This window comes from Festucalex cinctus, chromosome 4 (genome assembly GCF_051991245.1).
Source record: "Festucalex cinctus isolate MCC-2025b chromosome 4, RoL_Fcin_1.0, whole genome shotgun sequence".
Lineage (NCBI taxonomy): Eukaryota > Metazoa > Chordata > Actinopteri > Syngnathiformes > Syngnathidae > Festucalex > Festucalex cinctus.
The window spans coordinates 6,719,134-6,736,853 of NC_135414.1; the positions used below are offsets into that span (position 1 = coordinate 6,719,134).

Genomic DNA, 17,720 nt, shown 5'->3' on the forward strand with positions numbered 1-17,720 from the left:
AAATATTTTCTAAGAGATTATGTATGGGATATCATGAATCCATTTCCATGGTAATATCTGTAAGAATAATAACAATATTCCAATAAACCAACTTAATGGCATACATAAAATAAAGCCTTTTTGCTGTGTTTTGTCCTATCGCTACTATTAGCGGACTGTAGCAGACTTTGTTAAAGGAACCATTACGAGCATCTTCAAAATCATTTTGAGAGTACATTGATGTAATAAGAAGAATAGTGACCCGGAACTAGCTATTATTAGTTGTTTTTAAGTTTCCCAACCTTGATTGAAAAATCTCACTGCACACCACCAAACAGTCGGTGTCCAAATTGACAAATTCAATTCACAAATTGACTAAACGGTGTGAAAGCTGGGCCTGTTCAATTGAATATCAAGCTGATACTCTCGCAACAAGCTTTGACTTAATGTTCTATAAATGGCAACAGGTGCTTTATTGTACTTTCTGCCATCATCGGGCGGCGTGGCTCAGTGGTATGGCGGTTTTCTCCCAACCCAGAGGTTGTGGGTTCGATTCCATGTCATTGACCACGTCGAAGTATCCTTGAGCAAGATACTGAACCCCCAACTGCTCCTGGTGCTGCGTCATCAGTAGGTGAATGGGTAGTCAAAATGTAAGGCGCTTTGAGGGCCTTATAAGGTGGAAAAGCGCTATATAAATGAAGTGCCGTTTACCAGTGCCATTTGCCATCTAATGGGAGGGCATTAAATTGTTCTGTCTGACGCTAAACATATCTGGCATAGAGAGCCAGTACAGCATTTGTAATTAATAAATAATAGTCTCTGGGCAAATCAAGTGAAATCGGATTGTTGTGTGGAACATGGTATGCTAACATTAGCATCTGTGCCTCAATGTTATTATTGCTTTGTTGCACATTAAAATGATTTGACAATGTTTACTAATTGGCCTCGTGAACTTATTTTTCAGTTAACAGATACAGTTTTAATGATTTGTATTTTCTATTGTAACTGAAAAGGTTACAATTTTTTGAAATTATGAGTTAGCACTTGGGTAAAGATTTATGCAAAGCGTTACCAGCTTGATGCACACTATTGACATAACAAAATGGCTCAAGTTACCTTTATTAGGAATGTTTGATAACACTTATTTTTTAGGCTGATACCAATACGAGCATAACTCTTGAGCAGTCATTGATACCGACACCAAGTGCTGATACCACTTTTGATACATACAATTTTCCCAAAAACAATGGCATATACTTTTAAGGAAAGAACTATAAATGACAATGTAGCATATTTCCTTAAAATTGCAAATTAATGGCTAGTCCAGTTTCTTGTTCCAGATTGTAAAATGTCAACATGATGGCTCTCACGAGTACCGATACCTTGTATCAGTGCTTGTCCATCTCGAACCTTTACATATTACTAATAATCAATGATATTCGTCTATGTAAAGAAACTGATGGTGTTAATAATTTATTACAATATGTATCAACAATGATTTAAGAAGGTGGCAAACATATAAATACAAATATCCAACACTTTATTTCTACAAAACCAAATTATTTCTAATGATCAATTCTACAACATTCCTTGGAAATTATAATGTCCCATCACTGGTGATGGTACTGGCTACTCATGTGGTTCTTAGTGACACCCTGTTGCTCAAACTAGAAGTTACTGGGCTGGGACTCGTAAGAATGGCACAAAATGCAAACATTTTCAAAATAACAGCTTTTTTTCACTTACTGCCACTATTTCGTGTCATAAATGTATTTGAATATAACTATAAGTAGATTATACTTTAAAGGGCGTGAAGATATTGATTATATTACAGCAAATTACTATATCACAATAAATATGCATCATACATGAATTGTTGCATATACAAATTGCTTCTTAAACGTGTTGTACCGCAGTGCATGTGCAGGATACATGATCGGTGTTCTTTGAGGTGTAGTTACCGTGGCTGACATCTGCATTCATCACCACTCATTACATTGCATGTTTTGCTTACAATGTCTATATGCAGCTCATAAATGCTAAGTGGGTCCTAAAGTAAAGTATCAATGGACGCATATCTGCTTTTTGAAGCAGCAAATACGTCTATACGTTTGCTATACTCTGTGATGTATGGCTCTACTTAAAGCGTGCCAATAGTGTCAGAGTTGAGTCTTCACTTTTTGGGATTTCTCGGCAGCCCCATTATCAGGAGCAGCCATCAGCACAAAGATAAAAGATCCTAATGGAGCTGGCCCTCGTGGAGATGAAAGGTGCAGAGATGGCACACAGTTATGAATCTCTAATGCAGCCCATGTTTGGACGCTAATGACTGACACAATAGGACGCATGCAGTGCAGAGATCCTCTTCCTTGTCACTAAAGAGTAGTCTGGAAAATCACCAGTCTAAGATGGGAAATAAGATGTATGTCTATTCTTGTTTACTAGCTAGACCGCTCCATAATTGACTGCTAAATAATGCTTATTTTATATATATTTGATTGAAGCTAACAGGAGATGGTTTAATTTCATTGTCAGCCATATTGTACGGAAGGCGAATATATAGGCGCAAATCGTCGTCGAGCTTCTCAGCGTAATTGAAGTGACACTTATGAGAGGCAATGTTCTTTTGAAAGCGTTACTTGGCAGATATTCAGCTTTTGTCCCTTCAACTTTGCCAGCGAGAAATTACATTCATTGAATGACAGGCAGAGGTGGAAATATACACGGTGAGAAAGAGCAAGTCGTCTCCCCCACCCCGTCCCTTTCACAGAACCTAATGGATTGTGAGCACTTAATGCATTAATCAATCAATATCTCTCACTGTACATCAACAGTACGACCAAGTTATGAATGACCTTTCTAACAAAAAAAGGACACTTTAATGCAGAGAAAATGACTCCTGGGTTAGTGACTTGGTCCCGGGTTTTGTCACGCGTGATTACACCTTCACAAGGCGCAGGGCCATTAACGAAGCACTAACTGGACTCGTCAGGCTCATGCAACTTGCATCAGCTGCTGACTGGAGGTGGAGCGAGCCTGTAACCTTGGTCGAGGCCTCATTCAATCACCTGTTACGAGGGCTTTGTTGTCACCGCGCAAGACCAAATTCGTATAATTTACTGCGCCATTATGAGGCCGCAATGTCTTGTTCACATCATCTGCATCATGAAATGCTTTCAATAACAGGCACAATATACAAGAATTGGGCCGAGAAGACATCATGAAAGGTACAGTGCGTTAAGTACACTTCTTTGCAGCATATGAATACTTTTGTAACTCCTGTAAAAGAACACGGATAAAAAGCTTGAGTTGAGAGATGCCATATTGGATGCCCATTGTGAGTCATGTTCAGAGTTATTTTGCTATGTTTTATTGAATGTCATGTTTGGAAAACTCGTAGCTACTATACATTGATTTTGATTTACCTTTTCAAGACTTTCTGACCTTTAGCGCAATCAGTTATAATAATTTATACAACAGTTAGTTGCGACCAAGCAAGTGGAAAAGAATCATTCCATGGATGATGATAATACGAGTATATCTAGTGCACTGGGACTTTTTACTTTACATATCACCCTGTCGTAAAGCGAGGGCTGTCAAAATTATTTGATTAATCTACAGTAATAAATTATCAAATTAATCGACAACTATTAATCGTGTAATCAGTTGGAGCCATTTTTTAATTTAACATTGTCCAAATCCTCTGATTTCAGCATATCAACAGTAATTGGTTACTGATTTCTGTAGTCCTAAATGGGAAAAAAAAGAAAAAAAGAAAAAAGAAAGAGACTGTGTTTAATAAAAATAAGACATTTAAAAATATCAGTTTATACTTTGGAAAACAATGACCAAACCGGTACAACTGTACATCAATTCCCCCTTTTTAATCACTATATCAATACAAAATGCGAATGAAACACCAATCACCAGTTAATAAACAGTAATCAGGGAAAAACATGCTTTTGTAACACATTTTAATGCAAAATTAAAGAGAATGTGATTAGTCGCTTAATCGATTAAATGAGATTAGATTCATTGACTCTAAAATGATTTAATAGGGATGGCACAATGACAAACCCTATAGAAGAATACCGTAATTTCCGGACTGTAAGCCGCAACTTTTTTTCCACACGCTTTCAACCCTGCGGCTTATACAATGATGCGGCTAATTTATGCATTTTTTTCTAACGACCGCCAGGGGCGCTCGAGCAGAAAAGGTAAAAGTGAGACAGGTGGAATACATGTGTCGAGGAAGATGCAAGTTTAATGTAACCGCGCTTTGTGCGTGAATAAAATTAGCATGAACAGACCCTCATCATGGAAAATACAAGACGTCTCAGTCTCAGTGACTTTTACCGGTATGTTCTTTTTAAGCAGCCTTAGTTAGTTATTACCGTATTGCTGCTGTGTTACTGCCGTGTCACAGGCACTGTTTGGAAAGAAATGTTAAGGTATATTATTAAACCTGTGAAAACTCTTTCTGTGTACCGTCTTTCTTTGTAAATATCTCATGTTTCAATGAAGGCATATGCGGCTTATAGACAGGTGTGGCTTATGTATGTACAAAATGCTTTTTCATTCAGAAATGTACCGGGTGCGGCTTATAATCAGGTGCGCCTTATTGTCCATAAATTACGGTCCGTTTTTTTTATTTATTTTTTTATTTTTTATTATTTTTTTTTTATATATAATAAAAGACTGCACTGTATCGCCCCAATGCGAGGGATTACGTGGAAAAATAGCCAACTGGCTTTATTTGCCTGTCAGAGTCCACACTTTGGCTAGCTATCATGTGCTAACTGCTACCTCTGCGACTGACGCCACTGTTTTCTGCTATTCATGTTGGTGGTGTTTAAAGACAGACGTTCCCAAAATGTACAGTCTATGGTTAGCTTAAGTTGTGTCAAATGTTGTTGTTGATGTTGTTTTATTCATTGTCAATTGTCACTGATATGTTAGTTGCACTGATGCTAATTTCAAAATCGTGTTGTAGCGTTAGATGGCATTTATTCATCCAAATGTGGCTGCTGCAAAGGCAAGGTTTTCTCATGTGGGTGTTGAGGTACACCACTTTGGTAAATGCTGTGGTGACGGTGGGGAAGAAGGTGATCGTGATGGGGGGTATCTTTCCTAGCCGCTTCCTCAGCACTGGTGGAGCGTGGAAGTGAAGCAAAGAGACAGAGTGGAACGGATATGAGCTGACTGCAGAGAACTGGAGAAAAGAAGGGCAAAAACTAATGCTATTGTGGCCGTTGCACAATGGATCTGGCAAAGTGACTGCAGAGGACCGTTAAACAAAGACGCCATTGCCATTCCGTGCTCCCCCAGCCAATTAGATTCTTTTGCACCATTTTACATGACAAAAACGGCCTATTTTTCCTAATTCGGGCTGCCATGCCGGCCCCCGCGCAACCTTAAATCTAGCCTCAGAACATTAGCCTGTTGGACTGACGGTGACATGTGACATGGACGCCAACACACGCACTCCATTGTATGCCTCACACACCAACATGTGCCCCATCTCACTTTCCCAAGTGCTTGAAATATTTAACATATACATGCCAGGCTCTCATTTCCAGTATACCTGCACACATCAGGCACAGATAACACCTCATACGTCACACTTCTTGTGTGTGCAGATTTTCATGGGAGAAACAGATTTCATGAAACAGATTTCCAGCAAAATAAATGTTTCATTCAATATTGTTTAAAGCTATATAAAATATGAGGTATCACCATTTCTACTTTTTACGGGAATAAATATGAGTTTTAGATCAGTCTCATGTAATTAGATGGGAAAATATGTTGCATAGAATTAATATGTAAGCATTTTACACATGTAAACACTCCACTCAGTACATCAATGGGTAAAACATTTTTATTTCCTATTTATAAGCTGAATAATTCATCGCCTTATGTTCTTGGAGAAACATCAGCATGCTCATTTCCAGAGCTACACATATCATTACAACACGGCAACGTCCACAAAGTGAGAGTGACAATCCTCAGTGGAAAATAGAGGGAGATTATTTTTTTATTTATTTTTTTATTGCAGCTCTTCTTATAGCCAAATAACTCCAACGGGGGAACAGGAATTGCAAGCCCTTGACTCTCAACAGTGCACTGCAGCTGAACTTAATCGATGCGCTCTGCTGTTTGCTTACTGAGCAAGTAGCATGAAAATTGACCTTTGCTTGCTTTCTAAACAGTGGATTATTCATCGTAATGCTTAGAGATGACTTTCTTCTCCTGGTCCCAAATATTTCCCCATTTCTATTTAATAATCAACTGCCGAATTGCTTTTAAAGGACAAGACATCTTTAAGGAATACTAATATATGTGCAGTCTCAGTTTAAAATCATGGGAAGCTATATTGAGCTGAACTTGAACTCATAACTTATAACTTGAACTCTGGCTATATTTTAATTGTTTTGTGTACACACTGTGCTTATATGCTTCAAGTATGTTCTGTTTACCTTGTTCTAAGTTTGCTCTGAATTTACAATGTAATGATCTTTTACATATGTCAGAATCAGCGTCATTTTTATTGGTCAAGTAGATAAAAAAAAACACGAGAGATTGTTCTCTGGTAGTTTCAGCCACTCTAGTATTACAGCAACAAGCAACTATATTGATAAGAACAATTAGGATGTAACACAAAGAGAGAGATTTGACAATGATAATCATACATTTTTAGATGCTACCAAAGAGTTGTGCAGTGGTGTAGAATACATTGTAGCATGCTGAGAAAGCTTTCTTTTTTTTTTTGCTACTATTTTCAAGTTCTATAAAAACAGTGGCCGTTTCTCAATTTGTGAGAGTACAGTCTCGTGAACCCGCCAGTCTTCCTACGAACGTATACGAGAAGTCTCTATAAATTGGAATGACTGTGTACTTATTAACTCTGACGTGTTTCCGTGATAACAGCACAAAAAGCATCTTGGGATATTTTGCTAGCCAAACCTTCATAATTAATCAACCGAAGCATTCTTGGTTTAAGCTATAGCTTACAAGAACAACATTCCAGGCGTTCTTGCTTTATGCGTACTTTCAACTGGAACAGTAGGCTACTTGGGCCGTGACTGATGAGTCATCAGTGATGACGTTTCAGGAGTTCACAAGGACATAAGAATGGACAAGAACACAAATTCAAAAATTGCTAACGTCATCCTGCTTGCTAGCTTGCTGTCATCTGACAATACACGATACAAGGACAGTGAAACTCGGAGAGCTCACCCATAGCGTAATACGGCTCGAATTATGAAAATGTCTGTTATTCGCCTTTGTAACATACACCTGCGTCCATTTACAACAAATAGTGCTCAGTGACACAGGCATGCTAATGGTTAGCCAGCAGAATTAGCAGGGGCAGGAGGGTGAAGCAGTACAACTAGAGGTATATTTCTTCATTTGAGGAGGGTTACCCCAAATGTCATTTTCCGCCATCACTGAGCTGACGTGCGGCAGTTTTCCTCCCACTACTTTTGTGATTTTTTTTTTTTTTTAGCAAAACTCAACCATTTCTCTTCACGCACCCTCCTCTTCCCTCCTCAGGTGCTGCGCTGTCGGCCACGGCGTGAATCAATGGCTGATGCTCACGCCCACAGGTAAAGGTTAGAGAGGTTCTCTACTGAATTATTTCTGCACCTCTCCCATCGCTGCCATCTGCCCGACTGCTTTTATTTGATATGGTTGAGAAGCTGGAGAGGACTCATTTTGCTAATGCGAGACAAGGACGTGTGCGGTTTTGTGTGTGCGCGCAACAACCACGATAGAGTCCATGTTGTTTGGCTGTAGGGATGTTTTACACTTATCCGCGTTGCGCAGGCTCATGTGTCAGAGTGGATAATGAATCACAACGTCTGTGCTTTCACATAAGTCTTTGTTTCATCTGGCTTCATTCTACAGGGGCCTTGGAAGTGTGAGGGCAACATGCTGCAGTATAGGGCATCCTTCACTCTCTGGTTTTGTTTGGCTGTCAGCGAGGCCAGTCGTCTCCTCTGGGCCCAAGGGTGAGCTCATCCATAGTACAGATCACGGCCTTTGATCCAACACATCTCTTGGGGAGCACAAACGGCCTTATTAAAAATGCCTAAATAAAACTTTCCGAGCCTAAACTCAATAGTTCCCAAACTCAAGCCGTACTTCTTCCCTCACGGTGCCTATGGCCAAATTGAGACTTGTGTGCATCACTGTTCACTCAATAATGCAAAACTGTTAGTAGACTCTCAGAAACTAAAGTACATGATTGTACTTTTAGGGGCAAGTGGCTTGTCACTGGGGTGGCACATTCTAATGTAATACTTTTGTAGCCTTGAAATTTGGAGTTTTAGGTAAGTTTTCACAAAAGCATAATTCAGCCTTTAACCTATTTGGTCGCGGAAATAGTACAACACATTAACAAGTCTGAAAAATGAGACCCATGGGATGCATTAGTGTGGACTGACCTTGAAATAGAGGAGCAACGACTGTGCCCCTATTTCTGAGAAGGTAAACGCCACTAGTTTTATGATCGATATTCTATAATTTTCTCACTTTTTCCTTGGATGCATGTACTTATATTCAACTGACATGGCATGGCTGCTTCTATAACGCAAGCTTCCCCCAACCATTATGTCTTTGTCACCTAATCTGCTCGCTCTTCTGCTGTCTCTGTCTTTCCCGAGCCACTGACTTCTATCCTGCACTCCTGAGTGACAGCCCCTCAGGGGGCTGTGGTCACTCCGTGTGAGTGGCATGCAGGGCTCCTAGCTTGCATTACTTCCTTCTGCTCAAGATCCTACAACCAGGCAACTCACACCCACCGCCGTCACCTCTGCGCCGATATTCAGCGGCAAAGTGTCTGCGCCTGAAAATAGAACTCATTAACAACTAAGAACAAATGAGATGACTGTCTCCTGATGGACTGTCTATCTTTTGGATCAGTTTTCAAAGAGAGCCTGGTCTAGTCATGATGAGCCAGGGAAACCAATATTATAATGTGCTGCCAGGCCCCTCTGAAAGTGGGCTTGATGACAGGCAGAGCCCCTCGTACCCTGACAGAGCCCAATCTGACACCATGTGTATGCTGATATTATACAGGATGTCGGTATGCCAGTTTGAAGGATTTAACATGGCTGGTATTTACAATGTGGCATAAACGGTGGCAGAATAAGGCAATGGGTCGTATTGCTTTTTCTAACCTGTGCTTAGCAGCTTATTAGCATCATTATTAGCATAGTGAAAAATAGACGTTTTCACGCTTCTCCCGACTGGTAACAGTGAGAATGAATACACTAAGTGCTGTGTGAAAAGGCCTTTTCACTGCTGACTGGGTGAAGGTTAGATTACAGTGTTTTACTTAAGTCATTTGCTGTGCTAGGCCACTTTTAAATTTGATTATGTCTATCAATTAATTATTCTGCGGCACGGTGGCTTGACTGGTTAACACGTCCGCCTCCCAGTACTGAGGATGCAAGATCGAGTCCAGGCTCCGGCCTTCCTGGGTGGAGTTTGCGTGTTCTCCCTGTGCCTGCATGGGTCTTCTCCGGGTACTCCGGTCTCCTCCCACATTCCAAAGACATGCATGGCAGGTTAATTGGGCACTCTGAATTGTCCCTAGGTGTGTTTGTGAGTATGGATGGTTGTTCGTCTCTGTGTGCCCTGCGATTGGCTAGCAACCAGTTCAGGGTGTACCCCGCCTACTGCCCGAAGCTGGCTGGGATAGGGCCGAACACCCCTGCGACCCCAGTGAGGAAAAGCGGTGAAGAAAATGGATGGAAGGATGAAATTAATTCTTCTTTTAATATAAAGTCTGATATATAATCATTGTTTCTTTCGTTGGCTGACATATGTGAAACTGTATCCACAGCACAAAACTGGACACAATAATAGCTTACATAGTGGCTTTTCTTTTTTGATGCGGGATTGGATTCAAACCAAAGTGGATGGTAAAGGGAACAGAAGACTCGCTTGTATTGGGAAAAGCAAGGGGTTCATCCAAATGCTGATAGGGAAATCTTTAAAGCCATCATTTTGGCTTTTTAATAAACATTGTGTGTTTTGTAACATTTTCAAAAAGAAACGTAAAAGAGCATTTCTGAATTTCCTGGCACGTTCCGTGGACAGCAAACAATTTCCTACGCCGTCTCGATGCCCTTCGGACAGGGATTAGGAGGCAGGCGGCTGACGGAGGTCTGACTGAGCTGCAGGCCCCTCTGGGGCCCGGACTCATCCCAGCCCGCACGGTCGTCATCCTCATATCCACTCTGCATCACCAGGGCAATAACCCGCCTTTATTAAAAGCGCATTGCACCACTGTCTGACTATGCAACGCGCTTTCACATTGGTCATAATGTGGCATGGATAGGATTCTGGTGGTTAGGAGCTACAATATCCTGTTTCTGGAAAGGTTTACTTTGCTTTTTTAACAGGCCTGAATTTAAGAGGACATTCCAGAAAGGGCTACTGTCTGTTTTGCTCTCGTCTGTGGGGAGAAAAAGCTTAGGTATGACCCCTTGCACGCCATCAGAGCGTGGCTTGGCTCAACTCTGATATTACCTGGCTCTTTCAGCTTTAGCCTGGCCACTGGACATGCAGATAGTTCATCTTTAATAGCAACAGCGGGTAGCCAGGCATGTTGTGTGATGGAACGAAACAAAAGGACAAATACGCATAGTCCAATAAAATGGCGTTTGTTAAGAGATCCGAGTGAAAGCATGTGATCTGCTAGTGACTTCCTTGCATTTGCTTCATTAGAGAAGGCATTCTTTGTCACGGCCTATTTTGCAGCTTTTTGAATGTCTCAAGAATTATGCATGAGACAAAAGGGGGGAGGGAAGAGAAATGCATCTGTTGTCAGGACAGGCCTCGCTATTAGGTGTGTGACCCTGGAAGTGCACCCCTTTTAGTGAAACAAGTAATGGATCTCATTTTGGATACCGCTATTATGCAGTCATTTGTATGCATCCTTTCGTCTCATTTCCATTTAATAATGCACATGGCTCCACTGGCCAGTTTCTCAAACTGGTCATTAAAAGTAACACTGATCTAAACTGGAGGTTTAGACTCCACTTACAAGCTCCGGTGGTGTGGTGGATGAAACAACTGCAGGGTGGCAGTATAATAAGCCCCTCTCCAAACCAGTCCTTTCCCTTGAAGACCCCAGGCTCCTGTGTCTACACACTCGGCTAACAATGACTTTTGGCCGTCCGTGTCGCCGAGCTCCAACCTTCTCCTCCCCGGCCTCCTCAGCTCACAGAGGCAGGGATTTCCTCCCGTGCTGAGAGCCAAGCCGTCACAACCCAGAGATCAAGAGCCTGCCATCTGTGACTGTGGCAGATTTACAGCAGGAGCTAATCCACTGTCAGCCACGTTTGTTCTCCATCTTTGCTTCCACCATACACACGTACGCAAACACACATACGCATGCTGGATGTCACCAATGAAACAGAAAAAAAAAAAGACAAAACTTTTGTGGAGCATCCATCACTGCCATTTAGTTTGTTCTGCTCACAACACTAAGTTGAGTAAATGCTAAAACAAGGACCCTTGTGTGATCTGTACCCCCATCATAAGCATCCATTAAAAAAACGGGTCACTACTCCCCAAATGAGTTCTTTAAACTAGTTTTGCACCATGTTATATGCTATGCACAGTGTTTTTCAAAAAATATTTATACACTCCTTTGATGCTTCATTAGGTACAACTGCAACATTTAGAGGGAGTATCAAGGCATTTTCATCACAGACCAGAGACCTTCAGAAGGTGATTAAATCTTTACTAGTGGCACAGTGGACCTGAAATTTTAGGGGTGCACACTGTAAAGTAACAAAGGTAAATATTCACGTCCACACATTTTCACTCTATTACTGATGAATGTGCTAAAGTGTGCAGCAAAGGTTTGTCAGCAAAAATAAATAAATAAATACATAAATGTTTTTTTGGTTTTTGTTTTGTTTTTTTTGGTCACACGCTTAGTAACCTGACCTCTTCACAATATTACTTGCTCCTGTATTTGATTGTTATTATACGCACATGCCCAGTGTACGCCATTATAATACACCTGAACTTCCCCTATGGGCATCATCAAAAACGTTTTTAAGAAAAGTAAAATATGATGCCCTATTCTTTTTTTTCTTTTCTTGTCAATGTTTTGTTTTTTATTTACGGTGCATTACATATAAATCAGGGGCGTTTAAGGGGGCAGACATTTCAAATGTATGCACTTATTGTCTTTCTTTTGATGTTTTAACGACTATAACTATTTTTAGAACATTTTTTCTCGAGAGTTTTCAACTTAAAATGGGTAAAGTTGACCCAAACGAAGGGATCTAATGAAAATAAATGCTTATAAAACCTTGAAGAAGTGAAGAAAAATCGCAATTTGGTAAACAGATGTTATGCCAAAATGGAAAAAATAAATAAATAAATGTACTTCATTGTATTTGCATTAGTGGGCCACATAAAATCATTCGGTGAGTCGAACAACATCCAACACAGCTACATTACAATACGTATTATTGGTATTCATCGTCAGAGACTAGTGTTGAATTGTACTGCATCATACTATGGGTAATGTATTAAAATATTTTGGCCCTCGTGTGTAGCTCCTGTAAATGATTACCACGACTGGAAGGAGCCCTCGCGATGACAATGTTCGAAACCTGATTGATCAGGTGTGCCAAATTTTGTACCCAGTGAGTGTATAAACGTACATGAACCTAAAAAGAGACATTTCCCTAGCTACATTATGTTCTGACCAACTAAATATGAACAATAACTATATGAAAGAGAATGTACAAACTATTAGGAATAGTCCAGCACAATTAAAGCCTCGCAAATGGCCATTACATCAAAATGCAAGGGAAAGTGAACTTTTGAAAAGAGTTGCTCTTTGGGTGTACCTAATTAAATGCAGACTAAGTGCATTTCTGCTAATGGCCTATTTTGGCCCAGTGTGTGCAGGAGTTGTAGTAAAAAAAAATAAAAAAAGTGGCTTTTCGTCAGGCGTCTGTGCACAAAGGGCAGCTGTGTGGCTGGGCTCCCACTGAGGCCTCCTTTGTTTCACCCCTAGATAAAGGGTTAAAGAAGACAAATGGAGGCGGGGCCACACAGCAACTTGCCTCAGCAGCACATTGTCACTATGAGTAAGAGTTAAAACAATGCAAGCCTTTATTCCCGTGTAAGTCTAATTGGAAAGAAGCTCATTTCTGCTGTATTTGCTCTCCTCAGACATCCACCAATTGAGGGAATATGTGGCACTAAATCCCTGGAGCCTGCATTTCCTGCACCCACATTGGGAGCATTAATATGCAAAGTGGGTGGATGTAAAAAACACACAAGGCTGCACATGGGCCCATCTCATTTCAGTCTATTACTCATGGAAATGTCATGGAAAGGTATCAGTTGACGACCGCAGATATTTGACGCTTCTCCGGCTCCATTGTGTAATGTTGGGCGTTTTTGGGAGGGGAACGCAAACAGCAACTAACACCCAAACCGCTCCCAGAATCACAAAACAGCAGCAGCAGGCCACGGAATTACCGTGTAGGTGACCCACAATTCCAGGGGCAACTTTGTTTTAACAAGCCAGGCAATGTTCCACCACTTAGCAAGTATGCCTCGACCACAAAAGAGAGCCATGTGTCGCACAAGTACTAATGGAGAGGAAATTAAATATTACACTAAGAGGGAATAAAAGGTTGAGCCGTGTGAGGGGGTGGAGCTAAGAGGAGGTCTGGGGCAGTTTATAGGAGACATTACACTGCGGGAACTTGCCAAGTGGAATGAAAGTTTACAGGGACGGACATTTAAACCAACTCTGTTTTCACTACAGTCGACCCTTACAATTTGCTGTAATCGCTTTGCTGAGACTATTGCAACATAAATCCTGATCTTGCCAATGCGGAGAAAACAGAATACGGCTTTAGTTGTGCTGCTCTTTCGGTTGACATTGCGGTAGAATCTGTCACAAAAGTCGATTTATGAGTGTGGGCTATTAATAAGCGTGGAGCCAGAGACATCAGTTTTTCATCAAAAGTACAGACCACTGCAGAGGTTATTATTTAGTGAAGGAGGCCGTATTGTGGGTGGGTTAGATCATCAGAACATAGTTAAACACACTCCAAACCTTCAAGGCACAATAAAATGACACACAAGTCCCTATGGTGGAGAAACTCCCTTTTGGTGTCAAGCCAATTGGACGGTGAAAAGGTCATGTACAATGGAACACTGGGATGGCGTAATTTTAAGACAAAATTAATTTTAGCTACTTGGCAATTTTAGATGCACTTCAGTGACTGCATTGCAACACTTTTAAAGCCATTTTCAGCTATCAATATCAATGCGTTTGAGTCGTAGCTGTGTCCACGACACAAGTAGTGTAGCATCATTGACACAGTGTTACCAGATACATTAAATACCGAACAGGAATGTCAACAAGGGTTTTGGTTAATTTTGATTAGCTTTAGTATTAGTTTATTATTTTTTTGTTGAAAAGAATGATACTCAATTTAATTTCATCAAGTGACTGCAGAGGGATCACACTACACCTGACTCAGCCTCTCTGGTAAGGTCTATTCGGGGGTGCTGGAGAGGAGGGTCCGTCGGGAAGTCGAATCTCGGATTCATGAGGAGCAATGTGGTTTTCGTCCTGGCCGTGGAACAGTGGACCAGCTCTACATCCTCAGCAGGATCCTCGAGGGTGCGTGGGAGTTCGCTCAACCAGTCCACATGTGTTTTGTGGATTTAGAGAAGGCGTTCGACCGTGTCCCTCGGGGAGTCCTGTGGGGAGTGCTTCGGGAGTACGGGGTACCGGGCCCCCTGATACAGGTTGTTCGGTCCCTGTACGACCGTTGCCAGAGTCTGGTCCGCATTGCCGGCAGTAAGTCGGATTCGTTTCCAGCGGTTGGACTCCGCCAAGGTTGCCCTTTGTCACCGATTCTGTTCATAACTTTTATGGACAGAATTTCTCGGCGCAGCCGAGGCGTTGAGGGGTTCCGGTTTGGTGGCCTCAGCATTGCATCTCTGCTCTTTGCAGATGATGTGGTGCTGTTGGCTTCATCAAGCCGGGATCTCCAACTCTCACTGGAGCGGTTCGCAGCCGAGTGTGAAGCGGTTGGGATAAAGATCAGCACCTCCAAATCCGAGACCATGGCCCTCAGTCGGAAAAGGGTGGAGTGCCTTCTCCGGGTCGGGGATGAGATCCTGCCCTAAGTGGAGGAGTTCAAGTATCTTGGTGTCTTGTTCACGAGTGAGGGCAGGATGGAGCGGGAGATCGACAGGCGGATCGGTGCAGCGTCTGCAGTGATGTGGACTCTGTATCGGTCCGTCGTGGTGAAGAAAGAGCTGAGCCAAAAGGTGAAGCTCTCGATTTACCGGTCGATCTACGTTCCAACCCTCACCTATGGTCACAAGCTGTGGGTCGTAACCGAAAGAACAAGATCCTGGATACAAGCGGCCAAAATGAGTTTCCTCCGCAGGGTGTCCGGGCTCTCCCTTAGAGATAGGGTGAGAAAATCGGTCATCCGGGAGGGATGAGTCGAGCCGCTGCTCCTCCGCATTGAGAGGAGCCAGCTGAGGTGGCTCGGTCATCTGGTTCGGATGCCTCCTGGACGAGTTCCTGGGGAGGTGTTCCGGGCATATCCCACCGGCGGGAGGCCCCGGGGACGACCCAGGACATGCTGAAGAGACTATGTCTCTCGGCTGGCCTGGGAACGCCTTGGGATCCTGCCGGCAGAGCTGGTTGAAGTGGCTGGGGAGAGGGAGGTCTGGGTTTCCCTCCTAAAGCTGCTGCCCCTGCGACCCGACCTTGGATAAGCGGTAGTAAATGGATGGATGGATGGATGGATGGAAGTGATTACAGGAAATAAAACCATCTGGCTCCAGATACATTTTGGAAACTATACATCTACTTAAAAATGTTTCTGGATCCAGATTATTCTATTGTATGCAACCACTTGACTAAATAAAATTGAGTAAATTCAACACACCATTTTTTCAAGTGTAGGATTATAGTACAGTGGGTGCTTTGCACACAGATTTTTTTCAATAGGCTGTTTATTTTCTTAGTTATTTTTATTTTGTATTATTTTTGTAAACCACCGTTTTTAATTGAAAACACGTTTTGGAATTTTTAACATTGTGGGGGAATAAATAAACACATGCATAATAAATAAATGCATTTATTATTATTATTATTATTATTATTAGTAGTAGTAGTAGTAGTAGTAGTAGTAGTAGTAGTAGTCGTAGTAGTTATGACCCTCATGAAGATACACAGTTCAGATAATGGATGAATGGAATGGATGATGGGTGGATGGATAGATGATTTATTTAATTATAATTTTTAACAAAAACTCCACACTGTACCGAACAGTTCTAAATTCATCAACTAAAGCTGCTTTAGCTGCTTGTTTGGAAAAGAAGGCATCAATTGTATTTTTCATGGCCTGTCCTCACAGCCGCATTACTATGAGACTACAACTGAAGTGACTCTACAGAGGAGACCTGCAGGCAGTTGTGTGTGCATGAGTGCGATACAATCCCCGTACAGCCACACCAAAGGGCTCCATTAGCTCTAACCTTACACTTTCATCCCTCAAAGAGGTTAAAATGGGCAACAAGCACATCAAAGAATGAATAAGAAAACAACAAAAAACGGATTGATAAGCACATCCGCCAAGAGAAAAAAACCATGTAAGTACAAACTGTGCCTTCACTCTCATCTGCTTGAGAGGAAAAGTAAATTCCCAACCCTTTTAACCTAAATAGCCTTTCCTCTTGCCATTGCATGTTCGCTTGTCCACTGTACTGTAGTCATTAACATATTTGGAGTGCAGTGAGCAGAAAGCTTAATTGTCCCTAATTGCTCAGCTAAATATGTTCTCTAATGATTTGCTTCAGATCTGTGACTGCCTTTTGCGCAATTTCCCGGCCGCTGGCTTCATTATCCCTGCCTCCATGGAACAAAGCGTCTTCACAGTCTGGCCTTTTTTCTTCCGTAACACAGACAGTGAGTATGTGTGCGAGGGATGTAATGGCTCCCTCTTGCCGGGACACACAATAGAGCCCCTTTGTGAGGGCACCCGAGTTAAAGTGATTAGAAAACCAAATCTCTGCTAAGAAAGCGTGTTAATTGACCACAGTTCGCTCATCCTAATCAGTCCATAATAAATGAGCAGTCTGGCCACTTTGTTTTAGCCCTGCGAGTGTGTTTTGTCTACTGATGGCCTTTTCCTTGCTGCAGCTGCCTCTTGACTTTGCACTCTTTCCGTCTTTAGCATCAATGCTCTTTCTTGTCCCCTTGTGTCTTAAAGAGCCTGTAAGGTGAACTCAGGGAGTTTTGAAATACCTTGTATATGTTTGAAGATAACTGCTGAAAACGTATGCAAAGACTGAGAATTACAGTATTTTGTATGAAACTGTGGGGATATAGCGTACTGCTTTTGCCATTTTAGTTTTCCTGATTTCTTGGCGAAAATGGCACTACACAGTGCACTCAAGAATCCAACAAGAGTTGCTCCTTCGACACTACATAAGAATTTGAACACCTTTGTTTACATCAGCAGTTATCCACCACATTAGCCACTTAAGCGTGCCTCGTAGTTGGCCATGAGTGTGCACACATCACACAGAGAGAGGTGGAAAAGCGAGAAGGGTGAAATGTAAGTAAGTAGGCCAGGACTTTGCACAGGGCTGGCTGCTTTAGAGCGCCTCGTTGCAGGCTCTGAGTGTCTGCATGAAGAGCAAGGTTTTTT

General features: G+C 41.9%; 1 protein-coding gene across 8 annotated transcripts in view; it reads right to left on the reverse strand.

Annotated features, from left to right (window-relative positions):
• The window catches only part of zfhx3b (zinc finger homeobox 3b), a 298,790-nt gene that overhangs the window by 52,986 nt on the left and 228,084 nt on the right, over positions 1-17,720 (reverse strand). The gene's annotated exons all lie outside the window — the stretch shown is intronic.